This window comes from Nyctibius grandis, chromosome 7 (assembly GCF_013368605.1).
Source record: "Nyctibius grandis isolate bNycGra1 chromosome 7, bNycGra1.pri, whole genome shotgun sequence".
Classification (NCBI taxonomy): Eukaryota; Metazoa; Chordata; class Aves; order Nyctibiiformes; family Nyctibiidae; genus Nyctibius; species Nyctibius grandis.
Window position 1 is genome coordinate 25,196,379 of NC_090664.1, and position 19,514 is coordinate 25,215,892.

The window sequence follows — 19,514 nt, forward strand, 5'->3', positions numbered from 1 at the left end:
GCTCAGCTTATTAAAATGTCAGAGAACAGGGGAACACCCACTTCACTCCATGACTGCTTTCTTCAAGCATCTCAAACCAAAAGCATTCTTTCAGTGCTGGCTAATATCAGGAAAACATATATGATACTCCTACAAACAGTGCAAAAGTGAGCTCCATTTCAAACTGTAAAAAAGAAAGAAATCCAAAGAAAAATAGTTAGAGAAAACCATGGCACTACACTGCTAGGGAAAGTTGTAACCAATGATGAAATAATCTTTCTTAGAATCATAGCTGAATGCATCAGTCTGTGAATACCACACTGCTTACCAAACATAATACGTATTTCTGCTTTTCAGTGGTAGGAAGCATCCAAAGAAAAAATCAGTCTAGGAGGAGATAAGACATCTGTTACATTAACTACTCAGCTGTGGGAATACATTTTCACATGTTTTAAAGAACCAACGAGGCTATATGAATACATATTTTATTTCCCATATTCTCTAAAATCTAGAATGCAGTTTGCAGTTTAATTTTAATAAATAAGACATGAAGCTGAGCTTTCCTGTGGACAAGTGAGCGTACTATGTGTTACCCCTACATGTAACATTGATTTTAAATACCTATTTAAAGATGAGTAAAGGGTTATTTTCAGCCATTCTATTTTTCTCTCTTTCCTTGTGAAAGAAGTGTAACTTTTTCCTGTGTTGCAAAACATTAACATGATATTGGTGAAGAATTTATTTTCAATTGTATTTTATATGGTATGTGGAGCAGGGAGAGCATGTGCATCTGATGTTTTGGGGGTGATGAGCTCATGAAGATGAGCTGTGAAATTTCTGTTAAAAGAGTGAGGCTGAAGAAACAGGAAAAAGAGGAGGCTAAATATGAAATTATGCATGTACATTGACTGGATGAGTACTTAATTATTCAGAGTGAAATCTGCTGCAAACATTGCAGCATTATCCCTCTGTTCTTGACAATTGCAGTGGAGTTGCTTGGGATACCTAACAAAGCAGATGAAATGTTAGCCTTAGTGCCTACTGAGGTGTACTTATACACAGGGAAATTTGTAACTGTCCTAGGAGCTAACACACTATTTATTTTCTTCTAAGAATTCACTTGGGCTAGATCACGTGAAGAATTTGAAGGGGGCCACTTAAATACAAGGATGGATTTCACAAAGGTCTGCCTTTGTATTGTTTAAACTTAGAAAATGCGTAGACACAACAGAAGGGTTGATTTGTACAGTACTGACTGGTACTGACTGGTAATACCACAGCCTCCTGTAAATAGCACCTCTTGTTCTTGTCTTTGTTCAAGGCTGCAATGAGGTATTTTACCCTTAGAGATGGTTAGGAAATGGTTAAGCATCTGCCAGCTGGCTTTCTAATGAAGAATTTCTGGCAGGAAGATAATGGGCTTTAAATACATATTTTCGCTTTTCCCCGTCTTTCTTCTCACTTTCGCTATACAAGAAGCACATTTCTTCTTCGTTATATGGCTTTTGATTAAATAACTAAATAGCTTCATAGCTATTTAATAGCTTAAATAGCTACAGCCAATAAAAATATATAATATGAGAAAACTCTGACAGATTTTTGTAGACTATAACCACTTCAGAGAAGCAAATCTCTCCTTCCGTTCATTACCGGTCTATGTACCTGGTGCTTTCCCTAATGCAGTTAAACTTATCATCAAAACCAAAACACTCAGGTTTCATTGGAACAAATTATAATCTTAAAGCAATTCATTATGCTTTCTACCCTCCCATGTGATAGCCAGGCAATCCATTTATATCTGCGTCACTAAAATAAAGTATCAGTAATTTAGAGGAAGCAATGTACCTCCTCAAAGACTATGTGTATACAGAAGAAGAAATCTATTGGCAAGAAATATTATAGTCACGCTGGCATTCTTTAACGAGTTTCTAGTTTTCTCTTTGCCATAGTAACAACCCTCTTCAGCATCACTGCAATCAGGATTTCTAGCAGGATGAGTGAACTTCAGCAGTACCTCTTGACCATGGTGAAAGCCAGAGGCTCATCTTTCTCTGTAAAACAGGTGTTACACAGAAAAAAGCAGTACAAGCTCCTACACGGTTCTTGCACTTTTTATAAGTGAAAGGATAGCTCATTCTTCCCTGTTTGTCCACATTTGCCTGCTGACGTGACAGCTAAAAAGAACACTGGACGGGTAGTTTTATCCCTGGGTCTGTCAATGGTGTACTGCACTGCTTATGCACTGAAAACAGGAATGAAATGTAACCTATTCTTATGTGATAGCAATTTTCAGGCAAAATTTTTCTGGTAACTCAAAATTAGGACTGAAGTAAAGAATAAAAACATTTTAAAGGTATTTCTGATTCATCCAAAAGTCTGGCAAAACCCTTAACTGAGAAAGTAATAGAAGCTGTTTGAGCAGCTGATGATACCAAATACTGTGACAAAAAAAAAAAAGCCACAAGTTTCATCTTTTTAAAACTCTTCCTCACAAAAAATTCTAGACAACAGTGTATTAATAATTTTGTTACCCTTGTGTGCATTAAATACAAACATTTTGAAGTTCCTGTAGATACACAAATATACAATGATCCAATTAAGGCAGCCTGAATTTCAAAATCCCCACAAGTTTGCCTGTCCATCACAAAATATTAGGGTTTTTTTAATGTGAAAATTCTCACACCAAAACTTCGTGGAATACCAGTACCCTTCCATGTTACAATACACAATGACAGCATTGTCTTGGCCACAGAGGAATTCCAGGAAGCCCATTAGTATCCACCTCTGTAGCGAGAAGAGTAACACCATTTCTCCAGGAAGGTAATGTTGAATCGAGGTACTAATTCTACCGGTTGCAAAGGAAACAATTCATTTTCATGCATGTACAGAGCGAGGACCAGATGTTTCTGTCTCTCTCCAGGTGGCATGGGTGCACTTCTAGTCAATCTGCAGGTGCTGGCACAGGCCTGGGCTGCTTTGAGATTGGAGATACGAAGTGGGGCTCTAATTTGGTGAAAGAGGTTGCATTTCTTATCTAAGAGAGTTGCCTAAGCCATCAAGTATTGAGGAGGGTAAGGCAGCTACTTGGTAGACATCATGTAGCATGTAGCAGAAAGGTTGGGTATCTTCTACTCCTTCTGTGAGTTGTCCTCAGTTGAGAAAGGGGGTAGAGAAGCATAGGGACACAAAAGTGTGGATTTCTGGTCTAGACATAGGAGCTCTATTTGGAAGCTTGGGAGATGCCACCAGCAATAGGTAGCTCCTGTCAATGAGTACTCGTTTCGTAACATTAGACAGTTTCCGTTACAGCCTAATAAACTGCAACTGAGTAAGAAAAGCTTTCTGCTCTTAGGACTTAAAGTTGAATTTCCAGTTGAACAACTGTTTCTTGGTATTGTAAGGAGCCTTTACTCTATGTAATAGAAGTGATTATATTTTATGGAATAATAATTTTGATTATATCATTTTAAGTGATAGAAATAGTCTGTCCTGCAATAAGAGTAATGTATACATCTACAACCTGGAAATTATGCAAATCCTACATGTGCAAATATCACATGAAACCTTTCTTTCTATACAGAAAAAAATGTTTGATCATGCAACTAGTGGGTGATGTGCCAACTTGTCTGCAACTGTGTGAATAGTGTTGTCACAGGTCTTGTGATGAATCTATCCTTACTGGAGGAGGTTATAAAGAATACATATTTCATTCACACACCACAAACTATCTACATTTCAGCAGATGTTTTCTCACAGCAGAAATTTTGGAAACAAAAGCCAGTCTTTCTAACCACAAGATAAGAATCACACTGCAGTAGCGTGGAAACCAAGGTTTTAATATGATGCACATTCAGAAATAATAAATAAAGAACAAAGATAGCATTCTATCATGATAACTATAATTCTTAAGAATTTCTACAGGAAATCTTGTTGCTCTACGAACAAATTAAACTTTACTTATGAATGAGACTGATTAAATTCTTCCATCACTGAGTAAAAGGGTCTTGAATCATTAATTATCCTTTTTTTGCAGGTAGTTCTAGTTTATATTTAGTCTTGTATTTTAAATTGCGTCTCACTGAGTTTTATGGAACAGAGATGCTACTTGCACTTAAATTTTAAAATTTAATACTTTGGAATTTACAAGATGGTATAAAAATGAAGTTAATTTCCATTTCTTGAATCCTTCCATCACTTTTTGCCATACCATTTCCAGATTCTTATTCTTTTCTTCTTCTAGCACTACAGTTTCATCATTCCAGGACTGAGGAGTCACAACTGGCTTCTATTCTGACTATCTGGTATCTGTGGATTAAAAAATAATAAATAAAAAATCTGAGTTTCTGGGCATCTTTTCTTTTAAGTAAGAAGATGCTAATTCTGCAAATGGATCTAACCTTGCAGGTTGTCTCTAACCCAGGCCAGACACAGCACCAGTGTCAGCGCAGCATGGTGTGCTGGAGAGATGCTAGATCAGCCAGTGCTGTGCTGTGACATGTTGCTTTCCCAGCGTGCCTAGAGCTGGCTCCAGGTCAGTGCTGTGCTGGGGATACTGCACCTTGCTCCAACATTTCTCTCCATCCTTTGTACTTGCATTGTGGTCAACACTTCCCTTTCTTACCCTTTGCTGATACGCACATCTTGTTGTCCTCCAACACACAGAACTTTTTATCAGTACTAGTAGTAGTTATTCAATATTAGCATTTTTTTATTTCATTATACAGTCTGTGTTGTAACTGTGGCAGAGATGGGTGACAAGGGAGAGGAGAGAGATGCAGCACTCAAGGGAGAAGGTGCACACCCAGTAGCTACACAAGTTTGCTGTGCCTTGTCTTCATGAAGGAGTTGTAACCCTGGCCCACTTGTGGGTTATCATTTTACCTCCCACAGACATCTAACGTCTAACACATCTGAACATCCTACAGACGTTGGTTTAAGGTTAGAAAAGAAAGATCAACGTGTTGCAGGAAGTAAATATAGCGAAGTAAAAAAAATCCCTGTGTTGACAAATATACATTTTTTGTTAGCAATCAGCAGAGATGCATGCAGATAAAATTCATTCACTCTCTCAGGATTATTAGAAAAAGCTCTGTTCTGGATCTATAGTTTGGTCTCATCACATGTTTTGAGATTTTGGCCCGTGGAATACAGAGTTGTTTGGCAGAACTAAGAATATGTTTACCCTCCTTTCCCCAGCTCTTGTTAAGCAAATCTGAATTATCCTACATTTAACAATTAGGAATGACATAATAAGCATATATGTATTTAACAAAATCCTAATTAAAATTAAAAATATCCTTTATTATTCATACATACTGCAAGGCAGAAACTAAGCAAATAAATAAAACTGAATGCAACAGACTTCTGCCTTCCGCTGAAGTTGGTATTATTAATGCATGCAGACAGGTCAAATACTGTTGTGGTTTCACATCAGTTTCTTCTGTTTTACTTCCATATTTTTGAGAGCTTCCCTTAGGTAAGGAACACATCTGTTTATGTCTGAAAACAATAGATATGCTCAAGCTGGAATGTGGAGGAGGTTTCTCTTCACAAAACAAGCACAGCAATCTCCTGGCAGGCTTGCCAGAGGGCACAACATAACTAAGAATATGAACTGCTCCACTTACCATCTCTATACAAACACAAGATTTTTCTCCAGATATGCCCTTGATGATACCAGGAGAATGTATCTGAAGATAACACTGGAATATTCCCATGTACTTCCTCACACTGGGATAACCTATCCATCAAACTCACAAAAGCAGGCTACTTCCAATGTAGTATTATCCAGATTATTACAGTGCAAAAAAGAATAATAATAAAAAGCCCAATGTGCCGTATCAGCAATAAACATATGCATGAACAGAGCAAAATGCTGGCCACCCTACAGTCAGAGAGCTTTTGTCCTCATTTTTAAAGAAATTAATATTTAACCTTAAATATCTACAGCTGTTCATGCAATTGAAGATACAGTCTATTGAAAATGAAATCAGGTCTGCGTGAATGTGTTAAAAAAAAAAACAACATCGTTTGGCCAGGCTTTAAAGAATCAATCATGAAAAGGTTACATGTACGCTACTAGTATGAGATCAGTGTTAGAGAGTGCCTTTGCAATGATATTTCCTTCAAGCTATGGTAAGCAGAGAAAAACACATTTTTAGTGCAGTCATTAAGTTAACATCTTTCATAATTAATAAAGAATCATGAGTCACTTTCTGGGAACAGCATTAAAGGAACTTCAGGACATAGTATTTGAAGAAAGAATTTGGGAAAGTCGTGCGATATTGTGGAACTGCATTTCTTAATAATTCGGGCAAGTGATTTTAAGCAGCTTTGGAGGGGGGGTGATGATTTCTTTTAGTAAAAATGAATCACAGAAGTAAGGGATGCTGGAATCTGACAGTCAAAGTGAAACATCACCAATTAATACAAGTAGCTAGCAGTATAGTTCTGAGATATAAGCAAACCACAGGTTTCTGGCAAGTGTTTTATCAAGAAAACTTGGAGTAGTCACAGCAATATAAAGCACAGAGAGATTAGATTGTCTCCTGTTTTATCCGGTCAAGACTCAATGGTTTAGCAGGTGATATTGGTTAGAAAATTACTACTTTTATATACATGCATGTTTATATGTATATTTACATATGTTTATAGTGTTTGTTTTAAGATTTCAAATAACACAGTTGTTAAGAAACCAACAGTGATGGAAATTATTCTGTCTAGTTTATATGCTTATTTCAGATGTAGCTTCAGCAAAAGCCTGGGGTTGTAGCCCCTACTTCCAGAACTGGTTTTGATTTTATTCAGTCATGATCTAATATAAATGCATACATAACCCTGGCCATGGCATTTTAGTTGTGTCCCTTAGCAGGATACTCTAACCTCTAGACCAGGCCTGTCTTTTTACTTGCTTTCCTTTTTTACCCCATGACGCCTCCATCTCAGCAGCACAGATGAATCAGCTTCAACTACCAGAGCTCCAACTCACTCGAGCTACTGCTCAGCCTTGTGGTTAGGACACAGATACTGGACCTCAGGTTCCATAGTTTCCAGTTTGAAGCATCCAGGACTACCCACTTCCTACAGCAATATCAACCTCCACCAGACTTAACTGCGCACTTGAGCGTATCAAACCTCTCAGATTTTCCTGCAAGACTTTGATGAGACAGCTTTCCAACCACGTGAATGCTGAAGAGAAGATTGATGTCTCTCTCTCTCCAGGACAGCCACTGTGAGCAAATGTTCTGAAATGCTGAAAATGTTGGGGTGGGCGGAAAGAAGATCTGAAAATTCTGAAACAATCTGAAACTTTTAGTCTAAGAACTTCATATTCAAGGTCTGGCAGTCCCTGAAATGGATGAAGTAAAATTAAAGTTTCCAGATCTTCTTTTGGGCACCATTTGGGCAGATTCTGCTCTACTTTATTATGAAATTCCTTATCTAATCATGTCTGATAAGAAGGCTCATCCTGTTTGTATCGAGGAAGAGGAACTAGATCCTATGCCATATTTTCATGCTTCTCTAATTTACTTGAGCATTACTTCCTAATATTGCTTCAAAAGAAAGGAAAAACAGATTAGTATGTTCCCTTCCTTCTTCTCCAGCCATATTAAAAATCTTCTCTAAGACTTGTTCATCCATCAGAAGGTTACTAGTAACAATAGTACATTTATTAAATGTATATTTAATAAATGGTAAATTTTATTAAATAAAAACAAAATAATTTTATAAAGTAAGGAGAAAGTTTAAAGGTAAATGTAAAAGAAGGCATAACTTATCTTCTCATCTTCCTTTTCCATTCTGCTCTTTTAAAAGTCTTTCTTCCTGAAATTGTTATCTTTGTCTCACATTCCAACTCTATTACACAAACACTCTTACTAAGCCTTTTTTTCATCTAGTAATCCTTTCCCCTGCCCCAGCAGAAAGATGAAAGGCAGGTAATTTGTCTGCAGAGTCTCCAGAATGATGCAAAGCAGGAGATTCTGTGCACAGAGGAAGTTCTGTGCATCCACGACTAAAGAAAACATCACCAAAATGTGTTTCTCAGTAACACAAATACTATTTGTAATAAGTCATTGATCAGGTCCTATATTTAAGGTATTGTGATGAGAAAGCAACAGTTTGTATTTTACATTAAAAGAGAATGTTTCCACCAGAGGTAAAAAAATAGCAAAATGATTTATTTTGCTTGGGAATAAGAACCCGAAAATAATGATCATGTCTTTACAGTCTTCCAGAACAGAAGCAATCAATCCTCTTCCTTAACAGGAAGCTTTGTGAGTATACTTTGTTTTAATTAACTATTTTACAAATATATTCTTCCTAATTTAGGAAGAAAATTTGAGACATTTGTCCGCAAAGATATAAACTTTTACTTTTTGAAAGCTGAACACATCCACTCACTGCTTTACTGAGCCTATTACAAAGTTCGAGGTGCAAGTTTTACTGGACACATCTGTGCTTTTGTCTTTTGATAGAATTTTAGACCAAAGTGTGGAAATAACTGAAGTCAGATTACCCCTACAGGTAAAGTAAATAGGTCTGACATGAGCAACAGAAACAGACAAACCTAATTACTTTCAGGAATATATCCTTTTATCTAAAATAAGTAGTCCACCTGCTTTTTGTTTCTGTTATTTTAAGACTGACTTTTCACTTGAAGAGTTTTCTTCCCTGAAGGGGAAATACAAAGAATGGGAACTGATAACAAAAGACAACAAGCTTTACAAATGTATCCAACGGACACAAGTGCACAGTGCTTCAGGGAGGAATTGAAAAAAAGAATAAATTATTTCCAGATATTTCTAAATTGTCATCAATGACAGTCTCTCAGTAAGAGGTGACATTGTTTTAACTTAATCTCCTCTAACAAATGCCACACCCCTCTGACTTAAGAAAAATCTCTCCCGTTCCTCTATTTTCTTTCACATCTCAGAAGGGAACCTGAGGTATAACTCAACAGGTAGGTAAAGAGAAATCAGCAGAAACTAAAAGTTACTGTTTGTCACGGTTTAAAGTTGGGCTGGCTATTAAAGCGGTGGCAGACACTCTCTGTTAACCCTCCACCCCACAGAAGGGAAAGGGAAAGGGAAAAGAGAGAGCGACTTATGGGTTGGAAAGTTAAAACAGTTTTAATAAACTATAATAATGAAAAAGAGTATAATAATAATAATGGAAATAATTAAATATATACAAATATATACAAAACCAAGATCGAGCTCCCCCGATGTCGGTCACGCCACCACCGCCACTGCAGGGCAGGCTCTGGGAAGGCCCAGACTGGGCCCAGTGACAGACGGGAACTGGATTCAGGGATGCATGAATCAGGATCGGGGGCAGCAGGAAAATGGACAGAGCCCTCTTCGGACACTGGCCATAGCAGAAGGGCAAGAAGAAGGGTGAGAAGGCCTGAGACCCTCGTGATCACCCCCGCTTTATACTGAGAATGACGTGTATGGGATGGAATACCTTCGTTAGTCAATTTTGGGTCACTTGTCCTGTCCGCTCCTCCCTGGAGGTGCGACCCTCCTGTGGCTCTTCATTCGTAAGCAGTGAGGAATTTAGCAGTGACCTCTGTTTCTCTAAGAATAAGTACAGCAAGAGCCTTTCTGCATAACATCCCTATCGGTGCCTCAGTGATAACTATCAACTTCGAGCGTTATCAGCCCTAGAAGCAGACACTGTCTGCAAAACATGCAGTTAGTTTCAGAAAGTGCAGTTAGAAGAGACTTAGCTGAAAGTAAAAACCACTGAAAGGAAAATTGGTCTGTTTTAGGCCAAACCAGGACACCGATTCACTATGCAAACCAGTCTGAGACTTTCAGCAGAGCTCCTGGTGAAGCCCAGGACGTCCGCACAGACAGCTCAGTGCAGGCACTGGCCAGGCCCAGCTGCTGCCCAACTTTTTATTGCCTTTGTGCTCTTTCACTCCAGAGACAACCAGTCAATGCAGGTAATTCTATTTACATTGAAGTAACTCAGATTAAAGGATGGCCTTAATAGCTGTGCTTATTCTGTTTCATAAGATTGAAGGAAATACCATCCTCCACTTTTTTTTTCCTCTGTCATTTCTTTTAACTTTAGAATGCCAGGCAACATAATATCTGCACAGTATAATCAATAGATGACTTCTCAGAGATCACCTCCACCCCTTTCCCCAGCTCTTCTGCCAGACACATCTCCTTCCCCAGTCTCTGTTCTTACACTCTAGCCTCCCGCTGCTCCCAGTATGCCCTACAGGTTTTTTAAAGGCTTGGTGGAGTGTTGCAGTAACAGTAAGTGTAGTTCAAGGGCTGCATTTACTATATAAAACTAACCCTTATTAGCTATTTCCCTGATAAATTCTGTGGCAGGTATGTGAAATACAGTTGTCTCAGACATCTGGGTTCATTTATTACTTTCACAACTTTTCAAAACATAAGCATACTTCAAAAAGTGTTGGCTAAACATATTTGCCTTCTTTATTCAGTGAATAATGTTACAAAACGAAGATAAGGCTGGTGACCACTACTCTGGTTTATTGCATGAGTAGTCTAAAACAGCGTTCCCCCAAAAAAACTCAGAATCTACTATCAAGAAGCATTTAAAAGATGAGAGTAAATACTCACAAGTTCAATACAACATTGACAGAATCACACCAAGTTACTTTGCCTTACACATATCACAGGCTAAAGACTCTCCTACAAAGACCTGCTTTGCCTCTGCTGCTGTGCAGTACTTTGACATGCTGGTATAATTACACTGTGTGCTTGACTCTCAACTGGTCATTAACTGGACAAAGTAAAACAGCTTCAAAATGAGAGTTTAAGGATCAGCCTGTGAACATGGTAGCTCCATGTTTCAGATAAAGAATCTTAGTTTAAAAGTTTGCATGTAGATCTGTGAGGAAAGTGGAAAGCAGAAAGAAGAAAGAAATAGTTCCTGCAGGTGAGTTTCTCTGTCATCAAAGTATAGGTCTTAAGAACATATATTATGATACTATTTGGTAGTGCCTGAGGGTCAATAAAGAATGAAGCCCTTCATCATTCTGTCTAGCATCTATACAAATAGAGACATAGGTTTCCTGTAAAACTTCTCAAGGAAACAGAAAGGGAAGACCCAAGGTAAAGGAAGTGGTAAGATAATTACATATTTGAGCTGTGTGAAGGCATCACTGTCATGTTAGTTTCCTTATTGACTAGAAAAGACTGAAGTAAATAGAAAAAATAGTATGGAAGGATGTTGAAGGAAAGAGGGTAAGAATCAAAGTGTAAAATGGAGCTGAGGAAAAAACAGGATGGGGAAGAGCCAGTCATCGCAGAACAGAGTAAGTGTAGCCAAATGCAGGAACATTACTTGAATGACAAAGCACCTGATTTGTTTTTCATGGATATGTCTGACAATTGTGCAACCTGCTACACGCCTCTCTGTGATTTTCCCTAAAATTTCAAGTACGGAGAGGAAGGGCACCTCACAGATCTCAAAGGCTCCAGAGCTGGAGCCTCTTCTGCACTGGATTGCTCACTGGTAATGCTGGACATGGGAGCTGTGCTTGACCCCATGGGACCCTTCTGCGTACAGGTGGTTCCAGGTATCAAGAATATTTTAAAAAGTGATGGAAGTCAAACAGACAGCAGGCATGCATCCTGTATCTACAAACAAGCAAATTTAAAAGGTAAAGATATGACAGAGCCAGGAGAGGTTTAGATTGGATATCAGGAAAAATTTATTCATTGAAAGGGTTATCAAGCAGTGGAACAGACTGCCCAGGGAAGTGGTGGAGTCACCATACCTGGAGGTATTTAAAAGATGAGTAGATGTGGTGCTTAGGGATATGGTTTAGTGGTGGACTTGGTAGTGTTAGCTTAATGGTTGGACTCGATGATCTTAAAGATCCTTTCCAACCAAAAAGATTCTATGATTTTATGATAAAATGAATTACACTTTTTTCTGCTGTGCATAAAAGCTGTTCTTATTGTTTTCTCATACTATTTTATTTAGGTTGCTGCTTCAACCCAGAAGGATACTCTGAATGCAATACTTCAGTAAGAAATAGATAATGCACAGCAAATAAGCTAACACCCTGTGTACAGTTGCCTGAAAATTCATGCAGTGAGATGATCACATACATCATAACATGTTGCTGACTCATTGCTAGTACAAGAGAAAATAATTTCCCCTTCGGACAATAATAGCTTATTTGTTATCTCTCATCTGCAAATAGAAAGAGTAATAACCTTGAAGTCATAGCAAATGATCACCTGTGACACTGACGAAATACTAAGGTGAAGCTGGCCAGGTGAAACTGTAGAGGTTGCAACTGTAAAATAAAAACATCTGTCCGGGAAAGGCTGTATATTCAGGCATAGGACTTTGTTTGAAGAATGTAAACAAAAGGACATTGTTCAGTTATGATTTCTGTAGTGGAATATAATGAGTCAAATAACCAGAGTGTATATTGCATCTTAAAAAAAAAAAAAAAAAGACACGTCTTCTGTCTGAGTCTGGAATCTATGAGAAACAAGAAGTTCCTTTTCTGAATAAGTTTCTCTTCTTAATAACTTCCTAAACTCCCAAGGTATACTTTTTATTTTGCTCCTTAACTAAGGAAGTAGAAGCCAAAAAAATGAGAAAAAAATATTGCACAATATCACAAAGGAAAGACTATGTCTGTTTTAGAGATGGATCAGATTAGTCTGTAAAAGCAGAAATTTTGTATTTGTGAAATTTAAATGTCAGTATAAGCACTTACTATATTTGAAACCATGTAAATGCTGAATACGTATGTTTGGGTTTGTTCGTCAAAACTTACACAGTTTTTCTCACCATTGATCCAGAGTCAGTGAAACTTTACTTTGGTACAGACTGGGGCAACCGTGTGCTCCCAACTTTGTTCAGATGGGCTACCAGCATGGTAAGAAAGACGGTGCCAATCACTCCCACTAACTGTGTGTAGCTTCAGCGAAAATCTTTAGGATGAATCAGTCTCCTGACTCAGTCTCATGCTAGTGCTGCCTTGTCATAGTTTTATTTATCTTGCCCCAGGAAAGGGGAGTCCACCAACACAGGCCCTTCATTTCCTGTACAATCAATAATCAGAGGGAGACATCTTTGGAGACTAGGAGAGGAAAACCCAGTCCATCTACCATAGATATTTTCCTTCTCTTTGGATGCACAGACAATTTATGAAATCTTCTCCATTTAATTTTAGATAGAATCTAGCTCTTCTACTGAGGGTATAAGGAGCTAAAATAATGTTAGACACATCAATTTCTTCATGGACCAACTGGCCTAGTTTTCTTTTGGCACGGCTAAATCTGTCTTCTAATGTCACTCAGCCAATGTGAAACAGCTCTTAGATCTTAAATACTTCAACAAAATTAGCACCTGGGATACTGCTACTAGTGAAGCTGCATTGGTGTAATCTCCAGGCTGACTGAAGCCCATGATATACATAAAGCTATGCTGAGTAGCTGGTGGTGTATATCAGGGAATCAGAGAAAACATAGTCAGCTGACCATAGTCAGCCTTCCTTGCTCAACCTTCGAGTCAACATAACTGCACTTATGTCCAGTAATTTCAAGCACAGAGATGTCTGGGGTTTTACCAATGGAGAATTACAGGCTTCAGTTTTCCTTATGATTATGGAGGCTTTATTCTGAAGTCTGATATTACAAAAATCAGAGTGTATGAGAACTTTGTATCAAGTCAAGGTCAGAGTTAGTCTTGGTCTAATTGGGCCACTAGTTTATCATGTTCTCATGTCAAGATTCACTAACTGCAACTGACAACAGCATGAACTGGCATGATGTGGATTACATTGTGCTTTTGATTGCACAACCTCAACATTCAAGTACACATTTACAGGTGGGAGAAATTTTTGGAAGCTTTTGGCTTCAATGTTCACCTCTGAATCTGCACAGAGATCCATTCACCACCATTCAATGTAATAGGCATGGAAGAAGCAGCTACTTAGCTCCAGTAAAGACACCAACAACCTCTCATTTTCTTAAAAACATTGATTTCCAAGTTGGCAGAATGTATGTACGATTTCATAAGACAGAAACAGAGTAATAGTTAAGAACATTGTGTCCTTGCTTTGAAAGCTTTTGCTGGTAGCTAACTTTTATGATTGAATTCAACTTAGAAAGAAGAGGGTATGGAATGACCCAACAAGATCTCTCACAGTTGAATGTGCTTCTTTAGTTTAAAACAGGCACCAGAAAAGTCAAAAGTCAGGAAAAGTAGTGGTGGTGATGTTCCCAAGAAAATAGCCTATGCAATAAATTAAACGTACTCTTTATTGTGCCCTGGGATGGCAACCAGAACCAGCTCTGAATTTGGTAATTTCTTTTAACGAGAGTTAAACATTTCACAAAGGGGTTATTAGAGCTTAGATGATAAAAAAGATAAATCAGTCTGACATGCAGCATGGTGCTTCTCTTCTCATGGTGTGGAAATTTCTTGGTAGAAAAGTGAGTGTTAATACAGAGTATATAATGTTGTGAACCTAGAAGGCACACTTCATTTTCATCATAGTCATTACATTGTCACTATGTTCATAGCCCTACATAATCCTAAGCATTCTTCTATCATCAGCATCATTTGCTTATTGTAGCTCAACTATTCTATAAGCTCAGGAGCATTGTAATGTACGCGACAACCATCACAGAGGCCTGGATAGATTGTATTACTTAGACTATTGCTAATTCAATCCGATCACGTAATAACAGAAAACAAAACTACAGCCAGTACAGTTTTTGGCAATAGATATCCAAACATTGCTGTAAATATTCATATCTAGAACTGTTCAGATGGAAAACCTGCAAGATAAATTTCTTCATTTGCTGTACTAAAACTTTCCCAGGCTCTTTCTGGTCCTGCCTGCTCAATGAGTGCAGTTTGTCATATAGTACTGAATGGACAAAACCAGTGGAGCGTGAAGCTTCTGACAGGGAGGGTCTTGTCGCTGCCCAATTCCAACTGGTGTGTCAAGGCGCCAGAGCCTAGACCTTCAGCTGGTCCAGGTCCTGATGAATGAATTTCCACAGGAATTAAGAATCAATGTAGAAGAAACTTTATGTGCATCTTTATAGTAAATATTTTAATTTAGGTAATTAAACCCATTCAAAAGTGACAGTCTGAACTCTGGTATTGCTTTTGCAACTTCTGTTTAAAACAATTTCAGCACTAATACTGATGATAATGACTATACATGTACATAGTGAACATATGTATGTACACGTATACACATACGCACGTACACACATAGTAGATTGTCTTGTTCCATTTAAAACCCTGCTATTTCTTACTTTCACTTGTGGCATCATGTCATAAGTTTGAGGGAGCTCCCAGTTGCTCAAATTAGTGTAAGTAAATTATCACTTTATTTTGATTGGTTATCAAAATCTGTATATTTATTCACAGTAAAAGATACTGTAGTTCATTTTCTAGCACAGTGTGTAGTACAGCATGTGCTTACAGGGTGTGCGTTCTTGTAAACTTTGTGAGTGAAATCCAGACCTCCCTGAACTGTGCCGAACTTAGTGGTTCTGCTGTTGGCCACTGAGAGTTCATACTTCTACCCTCATCTTCTCTGCTGTTCTGCAAAGAATCTGGACACTCTGTAGCTCTAAATGACATTATCTTAAAGAAACAGTAATTGCTGGTTATTAAATCTTCCCGTTTTCACAGTGTTGAGGTCTAATAACAGTCTGACAATTACCACACACCTGTGAATTGGTGACCTTCATCTACCATCTTAAAACTATCATAAATTTAGAATCTGGAAATAGAAGCCAAAAATCAGAAGCAGAACTCTGCTAATGATTCATTGGTGATTCAGAGTGTGTCATTTATCCTCCATTTGTTGCCAAGGGAACTTGACACCCACTTCCTACCACATCATCGCTACAACCAAAACAGTGTCAAGCCACAATATTGCTTTGCTGCTCTTTATGACTGCTAAATGCCAACTTCTTATAAAAAATAACTGTGTAAAATAGGTTTTCTTAATATCATCATTAAGTTCTATGTTTTGTTATCAGTGGCAAGCTAGAAATCACATCTGAAAAGAACAATATGATCTGCAGGTTCCAATCTGTCTCCTCTAAAATGGTTAAATTGGTTCTGCTAGCTGATTTGAACTATAGTACACCCTGAATCTTGAATTGTGTAAGGGCGTTGTTGGGTTTTTACTGAAATATTTTCTTGACTGCTGAAACAATTTCAACAAGAAATGGGTTAAGATTGGAAGCACTTGAAAGTGGTTTTCTGGTTTGTAAAAAATGTTCTGAGTTTTCTGGTTTTGTATTTTTAATGTGGTTTACATCCAAAATAGATTAAATCAACCTTTTTCAAAATTTTCAATATGAACAGCAAACTTCCCTTATCTTATTCACTGCTAGTGAGACAGGCATTCAAGTCAGTAGATGTGCCTGCTCTGAGGACAGAGAGACCTGAAGTAGTATACAAAGTACTTTAACTGAAACTTTTTAGGCTCAAACAACAGATCTCCAAAGAAAACATTTTGCTAAAGATTTTATGACCTGGTATGACAAAGATATTTCAGACTGATCCTGTACCTGCTGACAGGTACAATAAAACAAGCTTATTTTATGTACTGTAATATTATGAGTATTTACCTTACCATAGTATTGCAAGGTTTCTTGTGTGGTTTGCCTATTAGAGATCCTGTTCTCACTGACGGCTGGGCTTTGCAAATTGCTGGATAGATCTGCATTGGGAGCATTTCCTTGTCACACACACAGAAAATGGGTCTTGATATCTCTCTTTGTATCAGCACAGAATGAATTCAAGAAAAGCACAGGAAGGGGAGAAAGTTCCCTACCCTACTGGGAAGGGCATTTATTCCAAACTTGGAATTTGGAAATTCTACACTGAAAGCCCATGCTTTTTTCCAATTCAGAGTGAGCTGAGACAAAAATCTTTACTTCAAGCTAATCAGAAAAGTAATTTGAACCTGTGTCACCTACCAACAGAGTAAAACCTACTCCCCTGGCTAATCTATGCTCTGTGACATACTTTCACTAGAAATTATTCTTCTCAACCATTTTTAAATTTCTCTTTGCCAAAGCAAACTTTTTGGTTTTTACTAAGTTGCATTTTGGCAGAAAGAAATCTTGGCAAACCAGATTCAGTGTTAAACATGGTGGCTTCAGTCCAGCAAAGCACTTACATTCTTAACTCTAAGCAAAGACTTACCTGTCATTGTTCCCGCTACTTGAAATTAGGTAGAGTGTTCCTTGAACATCAGGGCTGTAATAAGATAGGAACTTAATGAGAATATATTCTGAGGCAAACACCCTGCTATGGTTCAGAACAATAATAAGTAACATGTTCTAGGAATTCAGTAAGGTTACAGTGTTTTGGTTTAATTTGTCAAAAACAATTAGAAAATAACTGGGAAAATATTTTTTGAACTTTCTATTTATAGTTTGTCTCATTCCTCAAGAATTACAACTTAAAAGTTCCCTAAATTACTAACAAGGCCTAGTACCTGTGGAAAGAATAATTCTGTAGTACAAGAACTAAGGAGAAGGAGTATAATCCCATTTTATGTATGTTTTCTTCTTAATACCATATTGTACAATACCTTTTTGCAATATGAAAAGTAAATATACCTAAACATATGGGCATTTAGAAAAGCTAAGTGCATTTTAATAAGAAGATGTACATATTTGTAACTATTAAATATATGAAAATACAGATATAAGGGCCATGTGAAGACCAGGGATATTTATTCCTCTCTTCTCATAACTGTGTGAATAAAATTTTCTTGTAATCATATCTATGTTTAGACATAAGTATACACATAAATAGCTAGGAAGAGATTTCAACAAAAGGTTTAAATGCCTACTTTTCATTCAGTGGTTCTCATCTGAGAAAATAGGAATCTCCTATCTTTTTTTGGATAGGATCCAAAAATGAAATAAAAAATATTAATTTGAAATAAAATCCACTTGAAATAAAAAGTGTAATAAACAAGAATAATAAATAATGACAGGTATATACACAACAAGATAATAAGCAAGAATAGATAGATAATAACCAAGAAAATTTTTTTTTAAGCTTAACATTTGTTGTCAGATTCTCCACAGTGTGAGAAAGAGTTAGAAGATCAGGTTATATTCCTTAGGGCACAATATAGTCTCTTTCTGGGGCCAGAAAATATTTTTTTACTGCCTTTTTCACTGCAATGCATAGTTGGCTACATAAGGGCCAATGGCTGAAGCCAGAGTCCTCTTCCAAGGTGCTGATGCAGAACATCTTTCTCCCCACAACTAGTCTTTCCATGGTCTACTGCACACACAAGCATACTCCTTTAACCTGTGAGGAAACTGAAGCAAAGAGAGGTTATGTGCCCAGTCCCACAGTAGATTAAAAGAACCCGTGTGAAGGATGGAGAGCCAGTGGTTCTCAATCAGTTTTTGGCTGCCACGTCCGGGACCTTAGGGGCTCTGCTAGGTGGGTGCTGACAACCAGAGAAGGAAAGCATGTGGCACACCAGCAATAGCCTTCTGTGAGAGACCTGGAGGCAAGGTTGGAGCAGAGCCCTGTGTCTTTAGTGACTTGGGGAGAAATGCAGGGAGAAAATATAGGTTTCAAAGACCCATTACATTGCCAAACAAGCAAAAAGGAACCTAATTATAACTGCAAATGTGTCCAGCAGGGTCAGTGGTCCAGCTGAAAGCCAAGCTCTCTTTGCTTAATGTCCAAGTTCTCTTGAAGCTCCCCTGTGCCAAATGTTAAGCATATTTTAGATTGTAACTGTTTCTTAACACAATTTTAAGTTTTACCTAGTTCACTTGAAGTCAACAATAAAACTTCTGTTGACTTCAGCGAGACCAGGACTTGACTGTAATCCAGGACCTGAGAACGTTTCTTACATTAGATAAGGACTCCATTTGATCTCACGTTACTTGTAAAGTTTTCTCATTGGTTTCTTCTGAAGGAAGGGATTTGCACCCATAGGAAAAAGGGTAATACTGGGTCTACTACTTCTGGGAAAATAGACCGCACTCTTCTGAGTCTTCTCAATAATATTTTCATGCCCAGAAAGGAGACTGAATAGCACACCCCTGTTGTGAAACTTTCCTGCAGTTACCACTAGAAAGAATGTTTTGGGTTTTTTTTCCACTTTCCAAGTGTGAAGTATTGTAAGCTCAACTTAAAAATGCAAAAGAATGTATTTCTTGTAGTTTGAGCTAAGGAAAATTTTCTGAGTAAAGAATAATTTATAAATACAATATTAACGATGTGACATTTGTCTCAACGCTCTAAGCTGCTCATGTGTTTAAGATATTTTGAGCAAGTGATTGCCATTAAGGCGCCATCATTATCTTGTAATACTCTACGGCTAACTTTTTTTGGTGGTCAGTCTGGGTGGAGAATATTAGAATTCATCTGACTTTTTTTCTTGAAGGAAGAGGTCTGTCCTTGATCGCTCAGCATCTTCTCAAATCCTCATTTGCAGGAACAGTTACTTTTAGATTCTACTATGCAGTCTTATCAATTCCACAACAACCTGCACCACC